Below are 25150 nucleotides of genomic sequence, written 5' to 3'. Positions count from 1 at the left end.
CGCATGAGGATAATCATAAGTAAAACACAGTGACCAAAACCAATATAAAATTCTCTATTTAATTACTTATGCAATAATTATACATTTAAATATTATAAAAATATACGAGTCGTTATATCTACCATCAACAATTCAGTTTCTTGTTTCTCATTTTCAAGTTTCTCATTTATCTTTGTCAGTCTGCTAACCTCTTCATTAGCAGCAACCATACTTGTATAAATGTGAAACATTTTTGTGCTCATCTTTTCAACAGTTTCCTTATATTGACTCACATTTAAATCAATGGTGGTAATAGTTGGTACCTGTGTTTTTGATGAGGATGACTCTCCTTGCTCCAAGGCCATAAATGCATATTTTTTAACTTCCTCATCTTCATCATTATCAGAATCTTCCCAACTATTTCTTTCTGCAATATTCTTCAGAAGAGCTTCATACTTTGCTTCTAGTTCAAGATAAGCTTTGTCTTTCTTTGCTTTCTTGGGTTTCCTGCATTCTGTAGCAAAATGGCCTAACTCATCACAGTTATAGCACCTTATTTTTGATCTGTCAACAGATCCAGTTTTGTAAACATTTTTGCTATCAGTTGTGTACTTCCCTTTTCCTTTCCAGTTGTTGTCTTTGTTGAATGATTGTTCTTTACCCTTGAAGAATCTTGGCTTCTTTACTCTCATGTTAGAGAACTTTCTTGCCAAATAGGCCATTGACTGATCTAGATCATCAAGTTCATCCAAGGTGTAGAACTCATCTTCTTCCAATTCCAGTATGACTTGTTCCTGTGAATCATTGTTTCTTTGTTTACTTGTTGAGACAACTGAAGTCTGGGATCTTGGCTCATCATTAGAGGTCTGGCTTTCATTGATAATTAGAGCACTTGAGCCATCTACAATATGCCCTTGACCAGCCCTTAATGACTTCATTTGAATTATTTCCAATTCATATGTTTTTAAGATTCCATATAGAAATTCCAGAGTTATTCTACTCAAGTCTCTCCCTTCTCTGATTGCTGAAATTTTCTGTTCCAAATGGTCAGGGAGTGTGAGCAAAAACTTCAAGTTCACTTCTTCAACTTTATAGTATTTGTCATGCAGCTGCAAGTCATTAATCAGCTTGTTAAACCTTTCAAACACATCAGTAATACTTTCCTTTGGCTTAGCCATGAAACCCTCATATTGTGAAATCAGTATCCTTCTTTGATTTGATCCAACTTCTTTTGTTTCTTCACAAAGTATCTCTATCTTTTCTCAGATCTGCTTAGCAGTGTCACAGTTGACAATGTTATTATACATTACATTATCAAGTGAGTCTGTCAAGATCAGCTGTAAGCCACTATCTAGGGAAACTTTTTCTTTCTCAGGCTCAGTGTACTCTGAATGATCTTTAGGAGCATAATGAGCTGGGATGACCATATCTCCCTCCGTAGATTCCTCAACTCTTATCATAGGAGTGAAAGGCCCATTTTTGAGGATCTGAATGTATAATGGATTGGCCATCCTGATAAACAACAACATTTTCTTTTTCCACAGAGTGTAGTTAGTCTTATCAAAAGTAGGGATTTTGATGCTACTGATTTTCTGTGTGTTCATTCTTCCAAGATCTTGAATATGTTTACTTTCAGATTTTGCTCTTATACAACTTGTTAGATAATGAATCACACATAGAGGGGGGGTGAATGTGTGTTAGTGTTTTTCTGCTTTTCTTGAAGTATTTTTTATGGTGAACAAAGTAAACTAGAATCTACTAGTTATTTGTGTTAGTACTGAATTTAGACTGGTAAAACAGTGAACACAAATCTTTCAAAACTCACTTAATTTTATATTAAAATTAAGAATGTTTTGCTACAAGATTTCTAGGCTCTTTGTTGATAAAGAGCTTAGCTTCTTCCTTGAGAGAATACAAAATTTTTCTGATCGAAATTGTTACATCTAACAAAGCATCCAGTGTTTACTTTATAGCACAGTAAACACTGGTTATTACACAGCATGCAACAACATGTACTAAACCCTATTTTTAGATAATAAAATCTTTCTATTTCCGGCTTAGTGTATCTTTGTTAATCTTGCACGCCTGTGACTTTACTATGCCAGTTAATCTTGACCTTTGATCTTGCACTCTTCAAGCTGCTTTTGTAGACTAGTCAATCCAACTTGAATAGATTGTTTGTTGATTGAAATCTTGGATATTGAACTGGTCTGCATTTTGTACTTTGAGTTTTACCATGAGATCTCCAGTTTGGTATGTAGAGAACTTGACATCTCGATAAGTATATTGGCTTATCGAGATCTCTCATCACTCCATATTTGTTTTAACTTATCGAAGTCTCTGAGTTTTCTATAAGAGAATTTGGCTTGTCAAGATCTCTCACCTTCATGTCTTCACTTTGGCTTATCTATATCTCTGAGTTCTCTAGTGATATTTTTGACTTGTCGATATCTCAGAGTTCTCTAGTGATATTTTGACTTGTCGATATTTCAGAGTTCTCTAGTGATATTTTGACTTGTCGATATTTCAGAGTTCTCTAGTGAAGAAATGACTTGTCGATATCTCCATTCTTGATATTTTCAAATTGGCTTGTCGATATCTCTGAGTTCTCTAGTAGCTTTCCTGACTTCTCGATAAGTCATTCTGGAGTTCTCGAATGACTTCTCTATAACACTTAATCTGTGACTTGTAGAGATCTTGACTTAGAATATTTTTTCCAAAATAAATTTATTCAACTCCAAACTTCTTCATAATTCTTCTGAGGCATGATCTTCTTGATCTTCTTCCGGATAGAATTCTTAGGCTTGATACTGTTTACTGAAAAAGACTCCAGTCTGCTTTTGAAATTTTTTATAGACTTAAGTGGTAAATACAAAATGCAAACATATATTACCATACAACTTACTTAGGGTTGTCAATTTGACTTAGTCTTGTTATTGTACAGACATGTCTTGCACAACAATCTCCCCCAATTTGTGAGAAGGTTGCTTATCACAAATTTATGCATGTTAACAAGACTAACCCCAAGCTATAATGGAAAATAAGACTAATACATAAAATTTGACACAATTACAACATTTATACATTAGGTGATTTACAGAGTTTAAATAGTTACATGTATCAAGCAAAGACTGTTTTTGCTTCTGCTTCTTCCCTAATGAGGTCCTTTAGATATACAAGAATTTCAAGTTCATCTATGATTGGTGTCCCTGTTAGAGCTAGCAAATCAATCCTAAATCTTGTGAATTTGCCAGTTTTGATGTTTAGAAATTTTCTGTTGACGGAGGAATTTGGGAACAACAAAACTTGAGGTTAGTAGCCGGAAACAAGATCAGTGATGGCGGTTTTTTATCGGAAACGTGAACAGTAGTCGGTGGATCCGATGAACAGTACTCATCGGAAAAGATTAACAGTGTTTGGTGGTGTTGATTATTGGGGGCTGAGATTGTTTAGGGTTAGTGGTGGCTCATTTGTGCTCTCGCTTCTCACCCCTTACAATGTGCCTACGTACCCCTATTTATAGGGGATCAAGCCCACGTAGTTCTTGGGGAACAAGAAACCTAATGGGCTTAGATTTCTTATCCCGAGGCCCAATAGGAAACCTACTGGAAACCGTCTTCTACTAGCTTTAGGAATGTCCGCCGATGAGGCCCAACCACAAAGGCCCAAGGCTCGTCCGCGGCTTCGAGACTTCACGGATAAGGCATCTCCCTGGCCAAGGATAACCCTCCGCTACCAGCTGTTTCTCTAGTCCGTGGACGCAGGTATAGCCGTGGTTCACCCCAAATATTGGACGCATCCTTGTCCCCCGATAAGGAGCCCCTACCAGATTGCAGGACAAGTGATCCCAAGCTTTTGGGTGCAAAGTGCAGAATACTCCGAAGTCTCCCAACGAGGACACCCGTTGACTACAGAGACAGAGCTCCCAAAGCACACACCAGATTTCACCCCACATCCCCAATGAGGACACACATTGACTACAGGAGGAGGCCTTCAGTCCAGGCATACCCCTAGAGGTCTCTGACCACGGGCACCGCCTTTCCTGTAGATATGTTACAGGAAGGAGTTCTTCAATAGAGTACCTGCATCAAATAGGTTAGTAATAATTCTCCATCTTCCTTGAGCCTTCTAGAGAATCCATCTAATCAGCACATAAAAGCTATACTTATGTCCAAGTAGAAATTCAAGGCGCGCCCTAACATCTCTGTATGTTGGCGCCGCCCTGTATCACCAGCTTTTGGTTTCTCATACCATTTTACATCATAGGGCGCGCCCTAAACCATTCATCTTTAGGGCTGACTCTAATTCTGCCCAAGCCACAGTATGGACATGTCGAAGTAATCATGTCTGAGTGATCCACCCAAGGAGCCCTCCTTACCTAGGGCGCGCCCTAAGGCTCACTATAGGACAGACTCCAATTAAGCCACTCATCTATCTCTTTTCAATGTTTGGACGCGCCTCGTCATGTTCAAGGGCGCGCCTTTAAGGCAAAACGGTCACGTGCCACTCAACTGTTTAATCAATGCAGCGCGTTCTTAGGGCGTGCCATCTGTTATGGTAAATTAATCTTATCTTTTCCTAGTTTTTAGGCGTTTCTCCTTCAATTTTACCTATTTTATCGATCTTAATCTGAATATTGTTTATACCAACATTTGGGCATAACAACTACCCCCCAAATTCCATATGTCATTTGAGAATGGGATTGGAATTTCTCTTTATCTTTAACAAAATCTGTATAAACAATTCCCTAGTACTACTTACTGGGGCGCGCCCTCAACAGGGCTTGATCTGTTCAGAGTTCCCATTTTCGCGCATCCCAAATATCACACTTATGAGGCGCGCCTTCAAAAGGGTGTGCATTCCTAAAGTTTCAGATTTTGCATTCAGGATTTCTAGTTACTGAGATAATTTATACGAGGCGCGTCTTCAAGAGGGCGCGTCCTTCAATTTGAATTATTTTTGAAACGGTTCCCCTGTTTATTCGGAAATCGTGCCTGACGTGATTGGTGTGATTTATTTTAACAGCTGTCAATTTCACCTATAAATACAAGTCACCGTCAGTCATTTTCATTTTTACTTTCACTTTCCCCTTCCTTTTCATTTTCTCTTTCTTCACCAAAGACTTCAACTCCGGCGACGAACTCTTGCTCAGAATCGGCCTTCTCCGTCACCGTATTCTCGATTTCTTCCAGTCAACGTCTTCTCCATTTGAAAAGGTATGTAAATCTTCTTTCTTCTCGGGATTTCATCACACAAATAATACTGCATGCTACATTGTCTCTTCAACTTCCTTAATTGTTCTTGATGATAAACACAAAACGATGTATGTATCTGTGTATGTATATCTTGTACTTTCAAATTTTGTTGCTCTAGATCTGAAATCATGGGGTCTAGCTTTTAATTTTATGTTTCTAGGAATCCCAACCGTTTTATCCTCAAAATTAAAAATATACGTCCCATGATAAGGCGCGCCTCTTTATCGATACGAGGCGCGTTCCTTTTAATTTAAGCCATGCCAATGTCATCCAATCTTCCAGTCTTTTATAGATTTTAGGACAGAATAGGGCGCGCCTTCATAGTGTATGACTCGCCTCACCCTTCCTTTAAGTCTATCCCTACCTTTTCTGTTTCCTTCATATTTTTGTATCTCGTTCTTTCGTATTGGGCGCGCCCTCAACATTTTTGGTTTTCTTGGCAGGTGGAAGACGAGGGTGCGTCTTCTCCTTTTCACCCCTTCAAGGATTTCCTTACCAACTTGGGAATCTATTCTCCTCCAAACGCTTACTTGGACCCCCAGCTTCCAGACGCTCACCATACTCCCAAATTCCTGAACCGGGTGGCGCGCCTTCTTCAAGACTCCAAAAAGGGTTCTTTAATGGCAGATTTTTCAGATAGCTCGTCCACGGACAACATTCCCTTATCTCGTAGACACGGAAAACAAAAATTAGTCCAAAAAGAGAGGTCTCCAGCCCCAACTAGTACAGAGCTAGACGATGATGATTGGTTTGAGAGCTTAAATGCCGACAGGTATAGGGGTGTTAATGTAGACGCTGGGCCTTCCAAGGTTTTTTACAAGGCTGTTTCCCCAAGCCTATCTCCTCAGCGACCAAAGGGCGCGCCTACCTCTCCTACTCACGAGGGCGCGCCTGAAGCAAATGTATCACCACTCCGTGATGAAGAAAACTTCTTTGATGAAGACTCCTTTCAATTTTCCACCTCTCCTGAGCCTTCTCCAATTCCCTTCCAACATTGGGAAGTTTCTGACAGCGAATTGGATTTTGATTGGGACGAATTCGAATCGTGTAATGAAGCTGTGAAGAAACGTGTTAGGAATATATATGTATTAGTTTGATGATATATTTAACAAAACACTTAAGTAGAAATCTAGTGTCTGTAGCCTCAACGGATAAGACCACTTTGGCTATCCGTTGATGGTGTAGCTTTACTTAGAAATAAGTCTAGTGTTGTAGCATATTTCAGTCTCTGTATTTATGATGTAATTCTTAGAAGTTGAGAGAAACTATAAGTCATGTTGGCTACTAGAAGATATGCAGATAGGAAGGCCAATTGTAAATATTTCATGCCTTGTAAGTTTGTATAAATAAAGTGGTATCAACGGATGACTTAAAGACCTTCAACGGATGAGAAGCTAAGCTTCAACGGATGTCTCTAAAGCTTCAACGGATAACATCCTTCAACGGATGAGAGCATCAACGGATAAAGTCATCAACGGATGAAAGCTTCAACGGATAACATCCTTCAACGGATGAGTGCATCAACGGATGAAAGCTTCAACGGATGTTCTGTTGATTAACCGTTGATAAGTGGTAGTTGTACCTACAAACAGAGGCACATGGGTGAACAGAGATAACTGAGATGTGGCAGCCTAATTTCAGGAACATCAGAAAAAGCAGCCGTTCTACTCTAGTATAAAGAGACAATAAGTCAACAATGTATTGGAGTGAACTGGAGAAGAAACAAGTGGAGAACTTACTTTATTATTTTATTATATCCTTGTCTTCACTTGTAAACTTGGTAATATATAAACCAAGTAGCAGCTAGTAATTAGATAAGAATTTTTCCAGAGCTGTTTAGAAAAATCTTGAGAGAAAAATTATCTAGTTTGTACTAGGACGCAGCTGTGATCAAATTCTTAGATCACAGAATTTCTGAAATACCATCTCTGGTGGAACAACAAATCCACCAGAAAAGTTTTTAAAGGTTTATTGTGTTCTTTACATTTGTGTTTGAATATATATCTGTCTGTATCAGCTTAAAGCAATTCACACACTTGTTCATCTTGAACACACAGTCTTTATAAACTGCTCAAAACTTGAAAAAGTTTTGAGATTTACATTCAACCCCCCTTCTGTAAATCTCATTGTTAGTTCACTAGAAATAACAATTGGTATCAGAGCAAGCTCTTGACAAACAAAGAGTTTAAAGATCTTGGAATCTAACAAAGATGAGTAAGAAGGATATTGGAGTAAAAATCCCAGTTCTTGAAAGAGACAGTTATCACCACTGGAAGGTGAAAATGCACCTTCATCTACTCTCCCAAGATGAAGGTTATGTAAACTGCATTGAGAATGGTCCTCACATTCCCCACAAAGTAGCCACAGTTGCTACGGCCACAATTGCTGTTGGTCAATCCATTCCAAAACCTAGAGCAGAATGGACAATGGAAGACACAGAAGAAGTCCACAAAGATAAGAAGGCTATGAACATTTTGTTTAATGGTCTTGACAAGGATATGTTTGATAATGTGATAAATTGCTCAACTGCCAAAGAGGTTTGGGACACAGTTCAGCTGCTGTGTGAAGGTACAGAACAAGTAAAAGAGAACAAGATGCAGCTTCTCATTCAACAGTATGAGTATTTTCATTTTGAAGAAAATGAATCTTTAAATGAAACATTTCACAGATTCCAAAAGCTGTTGAATGGATTGAAGCTGTATGGTAGAGTGTACCAGGTGAAGGATTCAAATCTTAAATTCTTAAGATCCTTGCCAAAGGAATGGAAACCCATGACTGTCTCCTTAAGAAACTCTCAGGATTATAAGGACTTCACTCTTGAAAGATTATATGGAATCTTGAAGACTTATGAACTAGAGTTGGAACAGGATGAGGTATTGGAGAAGGGGAGAAAGAAAGGAAGTTCAGTTGCATTGGTAGCTGAAAATGAGAGGGAGTGCGGACAAGAAACCGTGAGATCTACATCAAACTCCAAAGATGGTATAAGATATCAGGAATCAAGCAAGGGTAAAGAGCAAGTTGCTGAGAATGAAGACAACTCCAGTCAAGATGACTCTGATAGTGTTGATGAGCATCTTGCATTTCTGTCCAGGAGATTTGCAAAGATGAAGTTTAAGAAAAACACTAGAGCCACTAAACCTCCTAAGAACATGGTGGACAAATCAAAGTTCAAGTGTTTCAATTGTGGTATAAGTGGACACTTTGCAAGTGAGTGCAGAAATCCAACTTCTGAAAAGAAGAAATTTGACCAAGTAGATTACAAGAAGAAATATTTTGATCTGCTCAAGCAAAAGGAAAGAGCTTTCATTACTCAAGAAAAAGACTGGGCAGCTGATGGAGAGGAAGAGAATGAAGATGTGGAGTATGTCAACTTAGCTCTCATGGCTGATTCTGAGGAAAATGAAGTTAGTTCATCAAGCAATCAGGTAACAACTCAGGTAATCACTACTGATGTAACACAGCTTACTAAAGAAGAGTGCAATGATGCTTTTAATGACATGTCTACTGAATTGTATCATTTGCGTGTGTCTCTTAAATCTCTTGCTAAAGAAAATAGTAGGATTAAAGAGAACAATCTGTTTTTAAGTAATAGAAATGCTATGTTAGAAGATAAGTTGATTGACCTAGAGAAAACCAAGCTGCATTGTATATCTGTTAAGAATGAACTAGCTGAATCTATTAAGAAAGTAGAAATACTTTCTAATCAATTAGAGAGAGAGCAAGAGGTGATTAAAGCCTGGAAAACATCTAGGGATGTTAGTGCTCAAATTGCCAAGGTCCAAGGAATTGAATCATTCTGTGAAACTGCCTGGGATAAAAACAAAAAGAAACTGGAATTAATTGATGGGCTGTCAACGGATGTGGAATCAACGGATGATGAAAGTTATCCGTTGAAGGAAGAAAAGGAGCATCCGTTGAAGGTTCCTCAATTAAAACAGGCAGATGTTTCTAATAGTGAAAATCTAAAGAAACTCAACAAAAAGTTTGGTTCAACTTCCAAGAACTTTGTCAAAGAAGAAGCAAGCACATCCAAAGATGTCAGTAAGGTGAATATAGGGCACATGACCTTAGAACAGTTAAATAATAGGCTCAAGATGGTTGAGGATAAAAAGGAAACTAAAAGAAAATCTAACAGAAATGGGAAGGTAGGAGTTAACAAACATAACAATTACACACCTGATAGGTATGCTCCTAGAAAAAGCTGTGTGCATTGTAGTAGTGTTAATCATCTATCTGCTAATTGCAAATCTATTAAGAAAACTCCCATAACTGTACCCTCTTCCATGCCTAACATATCTGCATCACCTCTACATGATATGCCTACTATGTCTCAACAGAATCCTTATGCACATTTTGCAAACATGCCATATTTTAACAATCCTTATCTTGCTGCATTTAGTATGCCTCAAATGCCATACAATATGCCTATTTGGAATAACATGTATGCACAATCCATGCCTTATCATATTCCAAATGTGCTAAATGATTCTGTGACTAACCCTACACCTCAACCAACTACATCCAAGACCAAGGTTGACTCAAAGTTACCTAAGTCTAGAGATGCAGGAGGAATGAAGTCTAGGAGAAAGGCTAACAAGAATGGACCCAAGGAAACTTGGGTACCAAAATCAAATTGATTGATTTTATGGTGTGCAGGGAAATAGAAGGAATCTATGGTACTTGGACAGTGGCTGTTCAAGACACATGACAGGAGATTTCTCCCTGCTCACAGAGTTTAAGGAAAGAGCTGGCCCTAGCATAACCTTTGGAGATGACAGCAAAGGGTTTACTATGGGATATGGCTTGATTTCAACAAGGAATGTCATCATTGATGAAGTTGCATTAGTTGATGGTCTCAAACATAACTTACTGAGCATCAGTCAACTATGTGATAAAGGGAATACAGTTTCCTTCAATTCTGAAGCCTGTGTTGTCATTAGTAAGAAAGACAACAAAGTGGTTCTAACTGGAGTTAGAAAAGGAAATGTGTACTTAGCTGACTTCAACTCTGCAAATGCAGAATCTATTACTTGTCTCTTCAGCAAAGCAAGTTCAGTTGAGAGTTGGCTATGGCACAAGAAGCTATCCCATTTGAATTTCAAGACAATGAATGATCTAGTCAAAAAGGACCTAGTAAGAGGAATTCCTCTTGTTGAATTCTCAAGGGATGGTCTGTGTGATGCTTGTCAGAAAGGCAAACAAAGGAAAGCATCATTCAAAAAGAAGCTTGAAACAACAATTGATGAACCATTACAGCTGCTACATATGGATTTGTTTGGACCAGTCAATGTATTGTCAATTGCAAGAAAAAGATATTGCTTAGTGATTGTAGATGATTTCTCAAAGTTTTCATGGGTCTATTTTCTTGGATCAAAGGATGAAGCAAGTGAAATCATTATCAATCACATCAGGCAAATCAATAATCATCCTGACTTGAAGGTTAGGAATATCAGGAGTGACAATGGAACTGAGTTCAAAAATTTGTCAATGAGGCTGTTCTGTGAAGAAAATGGAATCATGCATGAGTTCTCAGCTCCAAGAACACCTCAGCAAAATGGGGTAGTTGAAAGAAAGAACAGATCTTTAATTGAGGCTGCCAGAACAATGCTTGAAGAATCAAAGTTACCAATATATTTTTGGGCTGAAGCTGTTAATTGTGCCTGTTTCACTCAAAATATTTCTTTGATCAATCAAGCTAAAGGCATGACTCCTTATCAGTTGTTCAAGAGAAGAAAACCAACTCTAAACTTCCTTCATGTCTTTGGATGTAAATGTTTTATACTGAGGAATCAATCTGACCATAAAGGGAAGTTTGATGCAAAGGCTGATGAAGGAATATTTGTTGGTTATTCAGCTGGAAAATCTTATAGGGTCTACAATCTAAGAACCAACATTGTTATGGAATCTGTGCATGTTGTGTTTGATGATAAAAAGATTGATGGACTAACAGATGAGGGACAGCATGAGAGACTCAAATTTGACAACATTGAGATATATTGTGATGATAGTGAAGAGGAGACTGATGGAGATGACACTTCAAAAGGGATTCAAAACATGTCCTTGGATAATGCACAAAATACTGCATCCGTTGATAGAGGCAATGCAGTATCCGTTGAAAGACATGGTGCATCATCTGTTGAAGTACTAAATGAAGAATCCGTTGATCATAGTTTATCAACGGATAATCGATTTACATCATCAGTTGATAGAACTCCAAGTTCCCTGCAAAGGACCAACAACTCAGGGGGAGTTTTAACTAGTCAACACTCTGTCTCACATCATGACAATACTGAGGCCACCTCATCTAGAGCACATCTTCCACTTCAAAGGAAATGGACCAAGAATCATCCCTTTGAACTGATCATTGGTGATGCATCATCTAAAGTGCAAACAAGAAGAGCTACTCAAGATGAATGTCTGTATAGTAGTTTTCTATCTCAGGAGGAACCTAAGAAAGTGGAAGAAGCCTTATTGGATCCAGATTGGATATTAGCTATGCAGGAAGAGCTCAACCAATTTGAGAGAAACCAAGTTTGGAAGCTGGTACCCAAACCAAAGAACAAGAGTCCTATTGACACAAAATGGGTATTCAGAAATAAGATGGATGAAAATGGCATGGTCATAAGGAATAAAGCCAGATTGGTTGCTAAAGGCTATTCTCAGCAAGAGGGAATAGATTTTGATGAGACATATGCTCCTGTTGCAAGACTTGAAGCCATCAGAATTTTTCTAGCCTATGCAGCTCATGCCAATTTCAAAGTCTATCAAATGGATGTCAAGAGTGCTTTTCTAAATGGGAAATTAGAGGAAGAAGTCTATGTAAGTCAACCTCCAGGATTTGAAGATCCAAATTTTCCAGACTATGTATATTATCTGTTGAAAGCACTCTATGGACTGAAACAAGCACCTAGAGCCTGGTATGAAACCTTATCAAAATTCCTTTTGGAGAATCACTTCACTAGAGGTACTGTTGATAAAACTCTCTTCTTTAGGAATGTTAATGGCTCTAGTATACTTGTTCAAATTTATGTAGATGACATAATATTTGGTTCTAAAGATAATAAACTTTGCAAAAAGTTTGCTAAGTTAATGCAAAGTAATTATGAAATGAGCCTAATGGGAGAACTAACCTATTTTCTTGGTTTACAAGTTAAACAAGTTAGTGATGGAATTTTCATTAGTCAAACTAAATATATTAATGATCTTTTAAAGAAGTTTGACTTAATGGAATGTTCATCTGCAAAAACTCCCATGGCCACTGCCACCAAACTTGAATTAAATAAGACTGAAAGGTCTGTGGACATTACAAGTTATAGAGGCATGGTTGGTTCACTTTTATATTTAACTGCTAGCAGACCATATATAATGTTTGCTACATGTCTGTGTGCTAGATTTCAAGCTGATCCTAGGGAGTCTCACTTAATTGCTATCAAGAGAATTTTCAGATATCTCAAGGGTACACCAAATTTAGGTATTTGGTATCCTAGAGAATCTGGCTTTGATCTAATTGGTTATTCAGATGCAGACTATGCAGGTTGCAAAATAGACAGGAAAAGTACAACAGGCTCCTGCCAATTCCTGGGAAACAAGCTTGTATCATGGTTTAGCAAAAAGCAAAATTCAGTCTCTACTTCTACAGCTGAGGCTGAATACATTGCTGCTGGAAGTTGCTGTTCTCAAATGTTATGGATGAAGAATCAACTCCTTGATTATGGACTTCATGTTGATAGAATTCCTATCTTTTGTGACAACACAAGTGCCATAGCCATAACAGAGAATCCTGTGCAGCACTCAAGGACCAAGCACATTGATATCAAGTACCACTTCATTAGGGAGCATGTCATGAATGGTACAGTGGAACTACATTTTGTTCCAAGTGAACAACAAATTGCAGACATATTTACCAAGCCACTTGATGAATCAACATTTACAAGATTAGTAAGTGAGCTAGGTATGCTTAATTACTCTTAAAATTCATGTCTTTATTGCAATTTGAATTGAAACCTGAAATGTATTAGCTATAAGAACAAATTTGACTTCTAAAACAGATTATTCCATCAACGGATGTTCCCTATCCGTTGAAAGTCAAAATTGTTCTGTCAACGGATGTTCATTATCCGTTGAAAGACAAAATACATTTCTGGAATTTTTATCCGTCAACGGATAAAGCTGAAGTGTTTTTCAACGGATAATAGTTTACCTTATCCGTTGAAATGTCACATCAGTCGTTTCAGGTGTTTCACAGCCGTTGATTCTATTTTCTTAACCGTTGATACTCATACATACAGCTGTATGTATTTGTTTTAAAGGTAGTAATTAGAATACTTACAGTTTATTCTTAAACGACTAAAATTTACCTACATATATTTATTGGTTAATCTATTATTTACGTTTTAATTCAAGAAAGTATAAAAGCCCAATTGAATTCCTATTCTCACTTTACGCTTTCTTGCAATTATCATTCTCTCTCTCTCTCATACTTCTCAAGTTATTCTCTGCAATTTCTACTCGCAACAATGGCACCAGTAGTCAAAATTATGTCTCAAACAGGATTTGTTTATGAAAAGAATAATTTCATAGTCTTGGTTGAAAAGAATGAAGCCCATTCTGATTATCACAAGATGATGGACTTCATCAAGAACTGCAAACTGAGCTATGCAATGCTGGAAGCCCCAACCATCTACTGTGAGGTGATAGAGGAAATTTGGACAACTGCAGAGTTTAACTCCACAGATATGACTATTGCCTTCTCTCTCAAAGGTAAGAACTATTGCATTAATTGTGATGATGTACAATCTTGCTTTAAGTTGCCTGAGAATAATGCTATGACACCACATACTGATAAAGATGTCTCTGCAATGCTAGATTCCATAGGCTATGCTTTTGATTCTGCTAGTTTAGGTAGTATTAGAAGGAAAGGCCTTAGGAAAGAATGGAGTTTTCTTGGAGATGCCTTTATCAAGGTTTTCTCTGGGAAAATTAGTAATTTTGATGCCATAACTTCATCTCTAGTTAATATGCTCTATATGCTTGTTTCTGATAGGTATTTTAATTTTAGCAACTGTGTTATGCTAGAATTAGGTTCCAGATTAGGTAACAAAGCTAATAGACCACATAACATCTACTTTGCTAGATTCTTTATGTTGTTAGCTAACCATGTTGCTGAAGGTTTGGTTATATCCAATGAGAATAATAAGCTCAAATGCTGGGCACAAGAGAAAAGGGTCCTTGCAGACCTTTTGAGAATGAACCTCAACAGCCAGGTGCCATTGGTATACTTGCCAATTATGAATGCACCACAGGTAAGTGAGGTAAATGTTTCTATAACTCCTACTATTTCCAACCCCAATGTTTCTTTGCCTTCAAGTGTGGCTATGGAACCTGTGTCTTTGTCCAAACAGGCTCCTACCAAAGCCACCAAATCTAAAATTTTCAAAGTCAAGTCCAAGAAACATACCTCTGTTGTCTCTCAAAAGACAGCAGTTGTAACAACTACCATAAACCCTGAAGGGAGTGAACAGGGTGTGAGTGGTGAGGGGAGGGGTGAACATCAAAAAGCCCCCCAGGACAAGGTGGGAGAGGTGAGTGGTACCCAAACCAGCCAAGCCACAGTCTCTCAAAAGACTGTGGTGGTTCAAAAGGAGTCTAGCACATCCCTAGTTGCATCCTCCCAAAAGGATGTAACTATTGAAAAGAGTCCCCAACCAGGGACACAGAACAAAAGAGGGAGGGACACTGAAGCCACACATTCACCAATTAAAGCCTTTTCAAGAAAGAAGAAGGCCAAAACCCAAGTTTCCACACAAGGGACACACACAGCACAGATACATCCACCAGTATCTGTGCCTTCTCAAATTCAGCTTAATGTGATTCCAGCAAATGTGGAATCACAGCCCCATTCTCTCAATATAGAAACACACCATTTATCAAACTCTCCAACACCCTCTCTGGATGTGGATATGATATTCACATCAATTCCTGATTCTCCCTCATTAAAACTCAGGGAGGAGCCCCACTCAAATATAGGTGATCATCATCTTTTAGATGATTTGTTGGATCACCCGCAAATTCTTTCAGATGTAATTGAAGGATCTGTGTCACCAATTCTCAAGTCAATCCACACAGATTCAACAGTTATATCACTTTCAATTTCTACTTCTTTTCCTTCTTCAACGGATATCACTCATCCGTTGACAAGTGGTTGTTCTTCAACGGATAAGCTTAACAGCAGTTATCCGTTGATATCATCAGTTTCCACTTCAATGGATACTACTTATCCGTTGATGCCCTCTACACACTTAACAGAAACTATTCCAACTGTAGAGGACATGGCAACTGTACAATCACTTTTAGGCTTGAGGGAAGGGAGTGATATTTTGAGTGAGAGGCTGGGTTGCTCCCAGGCAAAAGGAGAGGTTGAGAGTCACACAATGCATGCTATTTCTTCCAGCATGGCAAAAGTAAGTGAGAGGAGTTCCACCTTAGTAGGTGAAGGTGAGGGAGTGAGTTGTGTGAGCCAGGGGGAGCCCCTGATACAAGAATATAGAGAAATTGAGAGAATAGCAGGTACAGAAGCTATAAGGGTGGATCCAGCCATTGCTAGTGAGTCAATGATTGTGGATGATGCTGAAAAGGAAAGACAATTTCAGCAACATTACAAAGCTGTAGTTGATAACATTTCCTTGGATGCTGACACTTTTACTCATCCTGTGTCAGCCTATCAATTGTTGGTTGCTCAGGGCAATGAGGAGGCAGAGAAGACACTACATCTAGTACATACAACAGAATCTCTTCAAAGGGATAAAGCTGCTATTAACAAGATGCCTTCTACAGCTGGTGAGTCATCTGAGGAATTTGGAGTAAATTCTGATGATGATGACTCTGTTTCTTCTGATGGAAACATGAACTTAGGGGGAGATGAAGGCCCTAGTTCAATTTCAAATCTACCTGAATGGGCCTTGACAAAGGAGTCTACACCAGGGCAATTCAATGTCTCCTTAGTCAAGCAAATCAGTACTATTCAACAGGCCATTCAGAAGACTTCCCATGCTGGTACCAAGGCAATCCTAACAGCTCACCTAGACTCACTGCATCTCATGAAGCTGCAGCAAATAAGACAGAATCTGAGTGTGGATGAACTCAGAAAGGATATTGCTGACTTGAAATCCTACAATTCTGAAAAGTTGGATTCAGTCATGCCTTATGGTACAATGCAGGACTTGCTGTTGAGATTGAAAAAGGAAACAAATGCTGAAAAGAGACTGGCCAAGTTGGAAGACAGAGTTCAAGGTATTGAAGATTCTGTGGCCAACATTCTTCACAACCAACAATCTCAAACAAGTCTACTTATGCAGCTGGCAAAAGCACAGGGCTTGACCCCTCTCCTTGATGATAACAAAAAGGGGGAGAGTAAAAGGGAAGGGGAAGGAGAGCCATCTACAAAAATCCAGATATCTAAAGTGCTAGTTCCTGCCATCACTACTTCTCCAATCATTCAAATCAAAGGAAAGCCTGATGGAATTGATTTAATCCAACTGGCAGCAGCTGAAATTCAAGTGAAAGAGCAAAGGAGGAGAATTGATGAAAGGGTGCAACAGTTGTTTGGCTCTACACAAGATAAATCAATATCTGTGAAACATAGCACAAAGGTTGAACCAATCAATATGGAGCACATGCCAGAAAGGAGAAATAAGGTTGGGGAGACTTCTTTCAAGAATTTAAAACCTATGGTTCTCAAGCCCAACACTAGATCCAGCATGGACTCCACAAAGAAACCCCTAGACTTTGCTCAGATGAAAGAAGTAGACTTTCCTCTTCCAAAGCCTGATGAAGACAAAGTTCTGGGTGCCAGCATCATTAAGAAGAAGGAGACCAAGGACAAAGCTGAGAGAATGAACATGGCCTTTATCTATAGAGAGGGAAAGAGTATCTGTGTGATGCAAGGACATCCCAAATTTCCAAAGGCCAAGAGGGAAGAAACCAGAAGGTTGAAGAAAGAAGCTGTAAAACTCAAGGCTGACATTAGAGCACAAGCAAAGCTTGAACAACAGCTAAAGTCAAGTCAAGTTGAAGAAATGAAAGGAATTGAAGTCAGGGGTGAAGACAAGAATGCTAACTTAGATGAGGTTCTTGGGAGTATATTTGGTGAAAATATGGAGGAAAGAGAGGAATGGCAGAAGGGAAACAGAAGAAAGGCCAAGGCACACAGAAGGAGTGAAGATAACCCTGAAGAAACCAAATCTATATCTAAACCACTACCTTCCATACCTGAACCCTTTGTTGCTGATCCCACTATAAACATCCATGGTGAACCAATCATTCCAAAAGAGGAACCTATTGATTGGGACACCATCAAATTGCCTACCTTTTTAACCACTCTACCACTACCAAAGAAACAGAAAAGAAAATCTAAATCTACACCTCCCCTAACCTCTAAGAAATTCACTCAAAAACAAAAACCTAACCCTAAGCCACCCATTTCTAAAGATGATTATGTTCACATCTGTGACATAAAAGAAACTTCAGACATTAATCTCTATCTGGATGAGCTGGAGGAAGTAAGGGGAATAGCTGCCTACAGACAGCTACCAGAGAGATTGGTGTTCAGATACAAGGGAGCTGGGGAAAGAACATGGCCTCTCTACAGGATTCTGAATGAAGGCTACTCTACCTTGATCAGAGTCTTTTCAGCCATACAGAAGGATTCTGGCTTTACCAGGACTGCCAAGACTGAAATTCTCAACAAGATTGCCAACATAAGGAAAACTTGGAGGGAGCCCAATGTTTTGCCCAGAACCTTACTCATTCAAGAAAAGGGAACTACAATTCACAAATCACCTCATTGGTTGATGGAATTTAGAGATGACAAAGGAGTCAGAAGATTTTTCAGACTTGAAGACCAACTCAAGATTGCCAGCAATGAAACTCTCAAGGAAATGCAATCTAAGTTGGATATCAGTGATGAAGATGAAGCTGAATTCTTCAGACAACTCCAACTCCAAAGTGAGGAAAATGACAAAGGGCTAGGAAAGAAAACCAGGGAACAAAGAAGAAAATGATGATTTGCTCAGGTTAGAGGAGCACCCTTGGAAATACTGTAAATCTTCAATTACCTCCTAGTACATACACTTTTGCAGCACTTTTAAATTTCTACTTAGTCTCATTTCATATATTTGTTAAGTGTTTTGTTATCATCAAGTTAACCCTGAATTTATGCCTACAATTCTTATAGACATAAATAGGGGGAGATTGTTAGGAATATATATGTATTAGTTTGATGATATATTTAACAAAACACTTAAGTAGAAATCTAGTGTCTGTAGCCTCAACGGATAAGACCACTTTGGCTATCCGTTGATGGTGTAGCTTTACTTAGAAATAAGTCTAGTATTGTAGCATATTTCAGTCTCTGTATTTATGATGTAATTCTTAGAAGTTGAGAGAAACTATAAGTCATGTTGGCTACTAGAAGATATGCAGATAGGAAGGCCAATTGTAAATATTTCATGCCTTGTAAGTTTGTATAAATGAAGTGGTATCAACGGATGACTTAAAGACCTTCAACGGATGAGAAGCTAAGCTTCAACGGATGTCTCTAAAGCTTCAACGGATAACATCCTTCAACGGATGAGAGCATCAACAGATAAAGTCATCAACGGATGAAAGCTTCAACGGATAACATCCTTCAACGGATGAGTGCATCAACGGATGAAAGCTTCAACGGATGTTCTGTTGATTAACCGTTGATAAGTGGTAGTTGTACCTACAAACAGAGGCACATGGGTGAACAGAGATAACTGAGATGTGGCAGCCTAATTTCAGGAACATCAGAAAAAGCAGCCGTTCTACTCTAGTATAAAGAGACAATAAGTCAACAATGTATTGGAGTGAACTGGAGAAGAAACAAGTGGAGAACTTACTTTATTATTTTATTATATCCTTGTCTTCACTTGTAAACTTGGTAATATATAAACCAAGTAGCAGCTAGTAATTAGATAAGAATTTTTCCAGAGCTGTTTAGAAAAATCTTGAGAGAAAAATTATCTAGTTTGTACTAGGACGCAGCTGTGATCAAATTCTTAGATCACAAAATTTCTGAAATACCATCTCTGGTGGAACAACAAATCCACCAGAAAAGTTTTTAAAGGTTTATTGTGTTCTTTACATTTGTGTTTGAATATATATCTGTCTGTATCAGCTTAAAGCAATTCACACACTTGTTCATCTTGAACATACAGTCTTTATAAACTGCTCAAAACTTGAAAAAGTTTTGAGATTTACATTCAACCCCCCTTCTGTAAATCTCATTGTTAGTTCACTAGAAATAACAAAATGTTTCAGGAAGGAACATGGGAAGCTTTTCTGCGTGGGCCTGTCTTCGGCTTGTTCAGACGAACAACTAGGATGGCTCATGGAGTTTTATGACATGGAAGGCATATGGGCGCGCCCTTTGAGCATGATGCGGCCCCATATCTTCAATTATGGGAGAAACTTTAAAATTCCCAGAATGGTGACCAGCCCCAAACTGGTGTCTTTAGGTATAGGCGCGCCATTACATCCCTTCCTTAGGGAAGTGATAGAATTCTACGACGTAGCTCCACTCCAACTTTCTCCCAACAGCTACAAGTTCGTCCTGGCCTTGTTCATCCTCTATACAGACTTGGGTTTTCCCCAGCCGTCCATGGCCGAAGTTGCTTATTTTTTCAATCTAAGAAAGTCTGACCACGGGTACTATTATTTGGTGGTGGATAAGCAGCATAACAAGAAAGGTTTCTCCTCTGGCAAGCTTAGCCACGAGAAAGGTTAGAAAGAGAACTTTTTTTACCTGTATGACGTTCCCAGAATAAGGATAAGATTCAACAAGTCACCAAGTAAGGACGCGCCTTTTTATCTTTTCCCTTATATTATTTTTACATTTTTTCTTTCTTTTCTCATTCTTATACTTTTCCAGACAGACCAGCTTCAAAACTCCTTAAAGGCGAGCCCAAAAAACGAGCTGAAGCCCTCTTTAGAGTGGCTTCTGACAGGTGGAACTTAAAATCCTTAGTTACTCGATCCAACTTGATGCGAGTAGGGATTCTTTCTGACCAAGTAGGAGTGAAGTGCAAATACATAAAATTTAGGAAAGGTGCTCATGTTTCTCGTGTTATCGACTTAGGTAGCGAAGAAGCTGAAGAAGAAGAAGAAGAAAAAACAGAGGACGGTTCTTTACAAGGCCCGTCCAGATTGGATATTAGCTATGCAGGAAGAGCTGAACCAATTTGAGAGAAACCAAGTTTGGAAGCTGGTACCCAAACCAAAGAACAAGAGTCCTATTGACACAAAATGGGTATTCAGAAACAAGATGGATGAAAATGGCATGGTCATAAGGAATAAAGCCAGATTGGTTGCTAAAGGCTATTCTCAGCAAGAGGGAATAGATTTTGATGAGACATATGCTCCTGTTGCAAGATTTGAAGCCATCAGAATTTTTCTAGCCTATGCAGCTCATGCCAATTTCAAAGTCTATCAAATGGATGTCAAGAGTGCTTTTCTAAATGGGAAATTAGAGGAAGAAGTCTATGTAAGTCAACCTCCAGGATTTGAAGATCCAAATTTTCCAGACTATGTATATTATCTGTTGAAAGCACTCTATGGACTGAAACAAGCACCTAGAGCCTGGTATGAAACCTTATCAAAATTCCTTTTGGAGAATCACTTCACTAGAGGTACTGTTGATAAAACTCTCTTCTTTAGGAATGTTAATGGCTCTAGTATACTTGTTCAGATTTATGTAGATGACATAATATTTGGTTCTAAAGATAATAAACTTTGCAAAAAGTTTGCTAAGTTAATGCAAAGTAATTATGAAATGAGCCTAATGGGAGAACTAACCTATTTTCTTGGTTTACAAGTTAAACAAGTTAGTGATGGAATTTTCATTAGTCAAACTAAATATATTAATGATCTTTTAAAGAAGTTTGACTTAATGGAATGTTCATCTGCAAAAACTCCCATGGCCACTGCCACCAAACTTGAATTAAATAAGACTGAAAGGTCTGTGGACATTACAAGTTATAGAGGCATGGTTGGTTCACTTTTATATTTAACTGCTAGCAGACCAGATATAATGTTTGCTACATGTCTGTGTGCTAGATTTCAAGCTGATCCTAGGGAGTCTCACTTAATTGCTATCAAGAGAATTTTCAGATATCTCAAGGGTACACCAAATTTAGGTATTTGGTATCCTAGAGAATCTGGCTTTGATCTAATTGGTTATTCAGATGCAGACTATGCAGGTTGCAAAATAGACAGGAAAAGTACAACAGGCTCCTGCCAATTCCTGGGAAACAAGCTTGTATCATGGTTTAGCAAAAAGCAAAATTCAGTCTCTACTTCTACAGCTGAGGCTGAATACATTGCTGCTGGAAGTTGCTGTTCTCAAATGTTATGGATGAAGAATCAACTCCTTGATTATGGACTTCATGTTGATAGAATTCCTATCTTTTGTGACAACACAAGTGCCATAGCCATAACAGAGAATCCTGTGCAGCACTCAAGGACCAAGCACATTGATATCAAGTACCACTTCATTAGGGAGCATGTCATGAATGGTACAGTGGAACTACATTTTGTTCCAAGTGAACAACAAATTGCAGACATATTTACCAAGCCACTTGATGAATCAACATTTACAAGATTAGTAAGTGAGCTAGGTATGCTTAATTACTCTTAAAATTCATGTCTTTATTACAATTTGAATTGAAACCTGAAATGTATTAGCTACAAGAACAAATTTGACTTCTAAAACAGATTATTCCATCAACGGATGTTCCCTATCCGTTGAAAGTCAAAATTGTTCTGTCAACGGATGTTCATTATCCGTTGAAAGACAAAATACATTTCTGGAATTTTTATCCGTCAACGGATAAAGCTGAAGTGCTTTTCAACGGATAATAGTTTACCTTATCCGTTGAAATGTCACATCAGTCGTTTCAGGTGTTTCACAGCCGTTGATTCTATTTTCTTAACCGTTGATACTCATACATACAGCTGTATGTATTTGTTTTAAAGGTAGTAATTAGAATACTTACAGTTTATTCTTAAACGACTGAAATTTACCTACATATATTTATTGGTTAATCTATTATTTACGTTTTAATTCAAGAAAGTATAAAAGCCCAATTGAATTATTATTCTCACTTTACGCTTTCTTGCAATTATCATTCTCTCTCTCTCTCATACTTCTCAAGTTATTCTCTGCAATTTCTACTCGCAACAATGGCACCAGTAGTCAAAATTATGTCTCAAACAGGATTTGTTTATGAAAAGAATAATTTCATAGTCTTGGTTGAAAAGAATGAAGCCCATTCTGATTATCACAAGATGATGGACTTCATCAAGAACTGCAAACTGAGCTATGCAATGCTGGAAGCCCCAACCATCTACTGTGAGGTGATAGAGGAAATTTGGACAACTGCAGAGTTTAACTCCACAGATATGACTATTGCCTTCTCTCTCAAAGGTAAGAACTATTGCATTAATTGTGATGATGTACAATCTTGCTTTAAGTTGCCTGAGAATAATGCTATGACACCACATACTGATAAAGATGTCTCTGCAATGCTAGATTCCATAGGCTATGCTTTTGATTCTGCTAGTTTAGGTAGTATTAGAAGGAAAGGCCTTAGGAAAGAATGGAGTTTTCTTGGAGATGCCTTTATCAAGGTTTTCTCTGGGAAAATTAGTAATTTTGATGCCATAACTTCATCTCTAGTTAATATGCTCTATATGCTTGTTTCTGATAGGTATTTTAATTTTAGCAACTGTGTTATGCTAGAATTAGGTTCCAGATTAGGTAACAAAGCTAATAGACCACATAACATCTACTTTGCTAGATTCTTTATGTTGTTAGCTAACCATGTTGCTGAAGGTTTGGTTATATCCAATGAGAATAATAAGCTCAAATGCTGGGCACAAGAGAAAAGGGTCCTTGCAGACCTTTTGAGAATGAACTTCAACAGCCAGGTGCCATTGGTATACTTGCCAATTATGAATGCACCACAGGTAAGTGAGGTAAATGTTTCTATAACTCCTACTATTTCCAACCCCAATGTTTCTTTGCCTTCAAGTGTGGCTATGGAACCTGTGTCTTTGTCCAAACAGGCTCCTACCAAAGCCACCAAATCTAAAATTTCCAAAGTCAAGTCCAAGAAACATACCTCTGTTGTCTCTCAAAAGACAGCAGTTGTAACAACTACCATAAACCCTGAAGGGAGTGAACAGGGTGTGAGTGGTGAGGGGAGGGGTGAACATCAAAAAGCCCCCCAGGATAAGGTGGGAGAGGTGAGTGGTACCCAAACCAGCCAAGCCACAGTCTCTCAAAAGACTGTGGTGGTTCAAAAGGAGTCCAGCACATCCCTAGTTGCATCCTCCCAAAAGGATGTAACTATTGAAAAGAGTCCCTAACCAGGGACACAGAACAAAAGAGGGAGGGACACTGAAGCCACACATTCACCAATTAAAGCCTTTTCAAGAAAGAAGAAGGCCAAAACCCAAGTTTCCACACAAGGGACACACACAGCACAGATACATCCACCAGTATTTGTGCCTTCTCAAATTCAGCTTAATATGATTCCAGCAAATGTGGAATCACAACCCCATTCTCTCAATATAGAAACACACCATTTATCAAACTCTCCAACACCCTCTCTGGATGTGGATATGATATTCACATCAATTCCTGATTATCCCTCAATAAAACTCAGGGAGGAGCCCCACTCAAATATAGGTGATCATCATCTTTTAGATGATTTGTTGGATCACCCGCAAATTCTTTCAGATGTAATTGAAGGATCTGTGTCACCAATTCTCAAGTCAATCCACACAGATTCAACAGTTATATCACTTTCAATTTCTACTTCTTTTCCTTCTTCAACGGATATCACTCATCCGTTGACAAGTGGTTGTTCTTCAACGGATAAGCTTAACAGCAGTTATCCGTTGATATCATCAGTTTCCACTTCAATGGATACTACTTATCCGTTGATGCCCTCTACACACTTAACAGAAACTATTCCAACTGTAGAGGACATGGCAACTGTACAATCACTTTTAGGCTTGAGGGAAGGGAGTGATATTTTGAGTGAGAGGCTGGGTTGCTCCCAGGCAAAAGGAGAGGTTGAGAGTCACACAATGCATGCTATTTCTTCCAGCATGGCAAAAGTAAGTGAGAGGAGTTCCACCTTAGTAGGTGAAGGTGAGGGAGTGAGTTGTGTGAGCCAGGGGGAGCCCCTGATGCAAGAATATAGAGAAATTGAGAGAATAGCAGGTACAGAAGCTATAAGGGTGGATCCAGCCATTGCTAGTGAGTCAATGATTGTGGATGATGCTGAAAAGGAAAGACAATTTCAGCAACATTACAAAGCTGTAATTGATAACATTTCCTTGGATGCTGACACTTTTACTCATCCTGTGTCAGCCTATCAATTGTTGGCTGCTCAGGGCAATGAGGAGGCAGAGAAGACACTACATCTAGTACATACAACAGAATCTCTTCAAAGGGATAAAGCTGCTATTAACAAGATGCCTTCTACAGCTGGTGAGTCATCTGAGGAATTTGGAGTAAATTCTGATGATGATGACTCTGTTTCTTCTGATGGAAACATGAACTTAGGGGGAGATGAAGGCCCTAGTTCAATTTCAAATCTACCTGAATGGGCCTTGACAAAGGAGTCTACACCAAGGCAATTCAATGTCTCCTTAGTCAAGCAAATCAGTACTATTCAACAGGCCATTCAGAAGACTTCCCATGCTGGTACCAAGGCAATACTAACAGCTCACCTAGACTCACTGCATCTCATGAAGCTGCAGCAAATAAGACAGAATCTGAGTGTGGATGAACTCAGAAAGGATATTGCTGACTTGAAATCCTACAA

The sequence above is a fragment of the Apium graveolens genome, chromosome 3, assembly GCF_009905375.1.
Source record: "Apium graveolens cultivar Ventura chromosome 3, ASM990537v1, whole genome shotgun sequence".
Lineage (NCBI taxonomy): Eukaryota > Viridiplantae > Streptophyta > Magnoliopsida > Apiales > Apiaceae > Apium > Apium graveolens.
The sequence above is the reverse complement of the archived record's forward strand: the minus strand, read 5'-3'. Positions refer to the sequence as shown.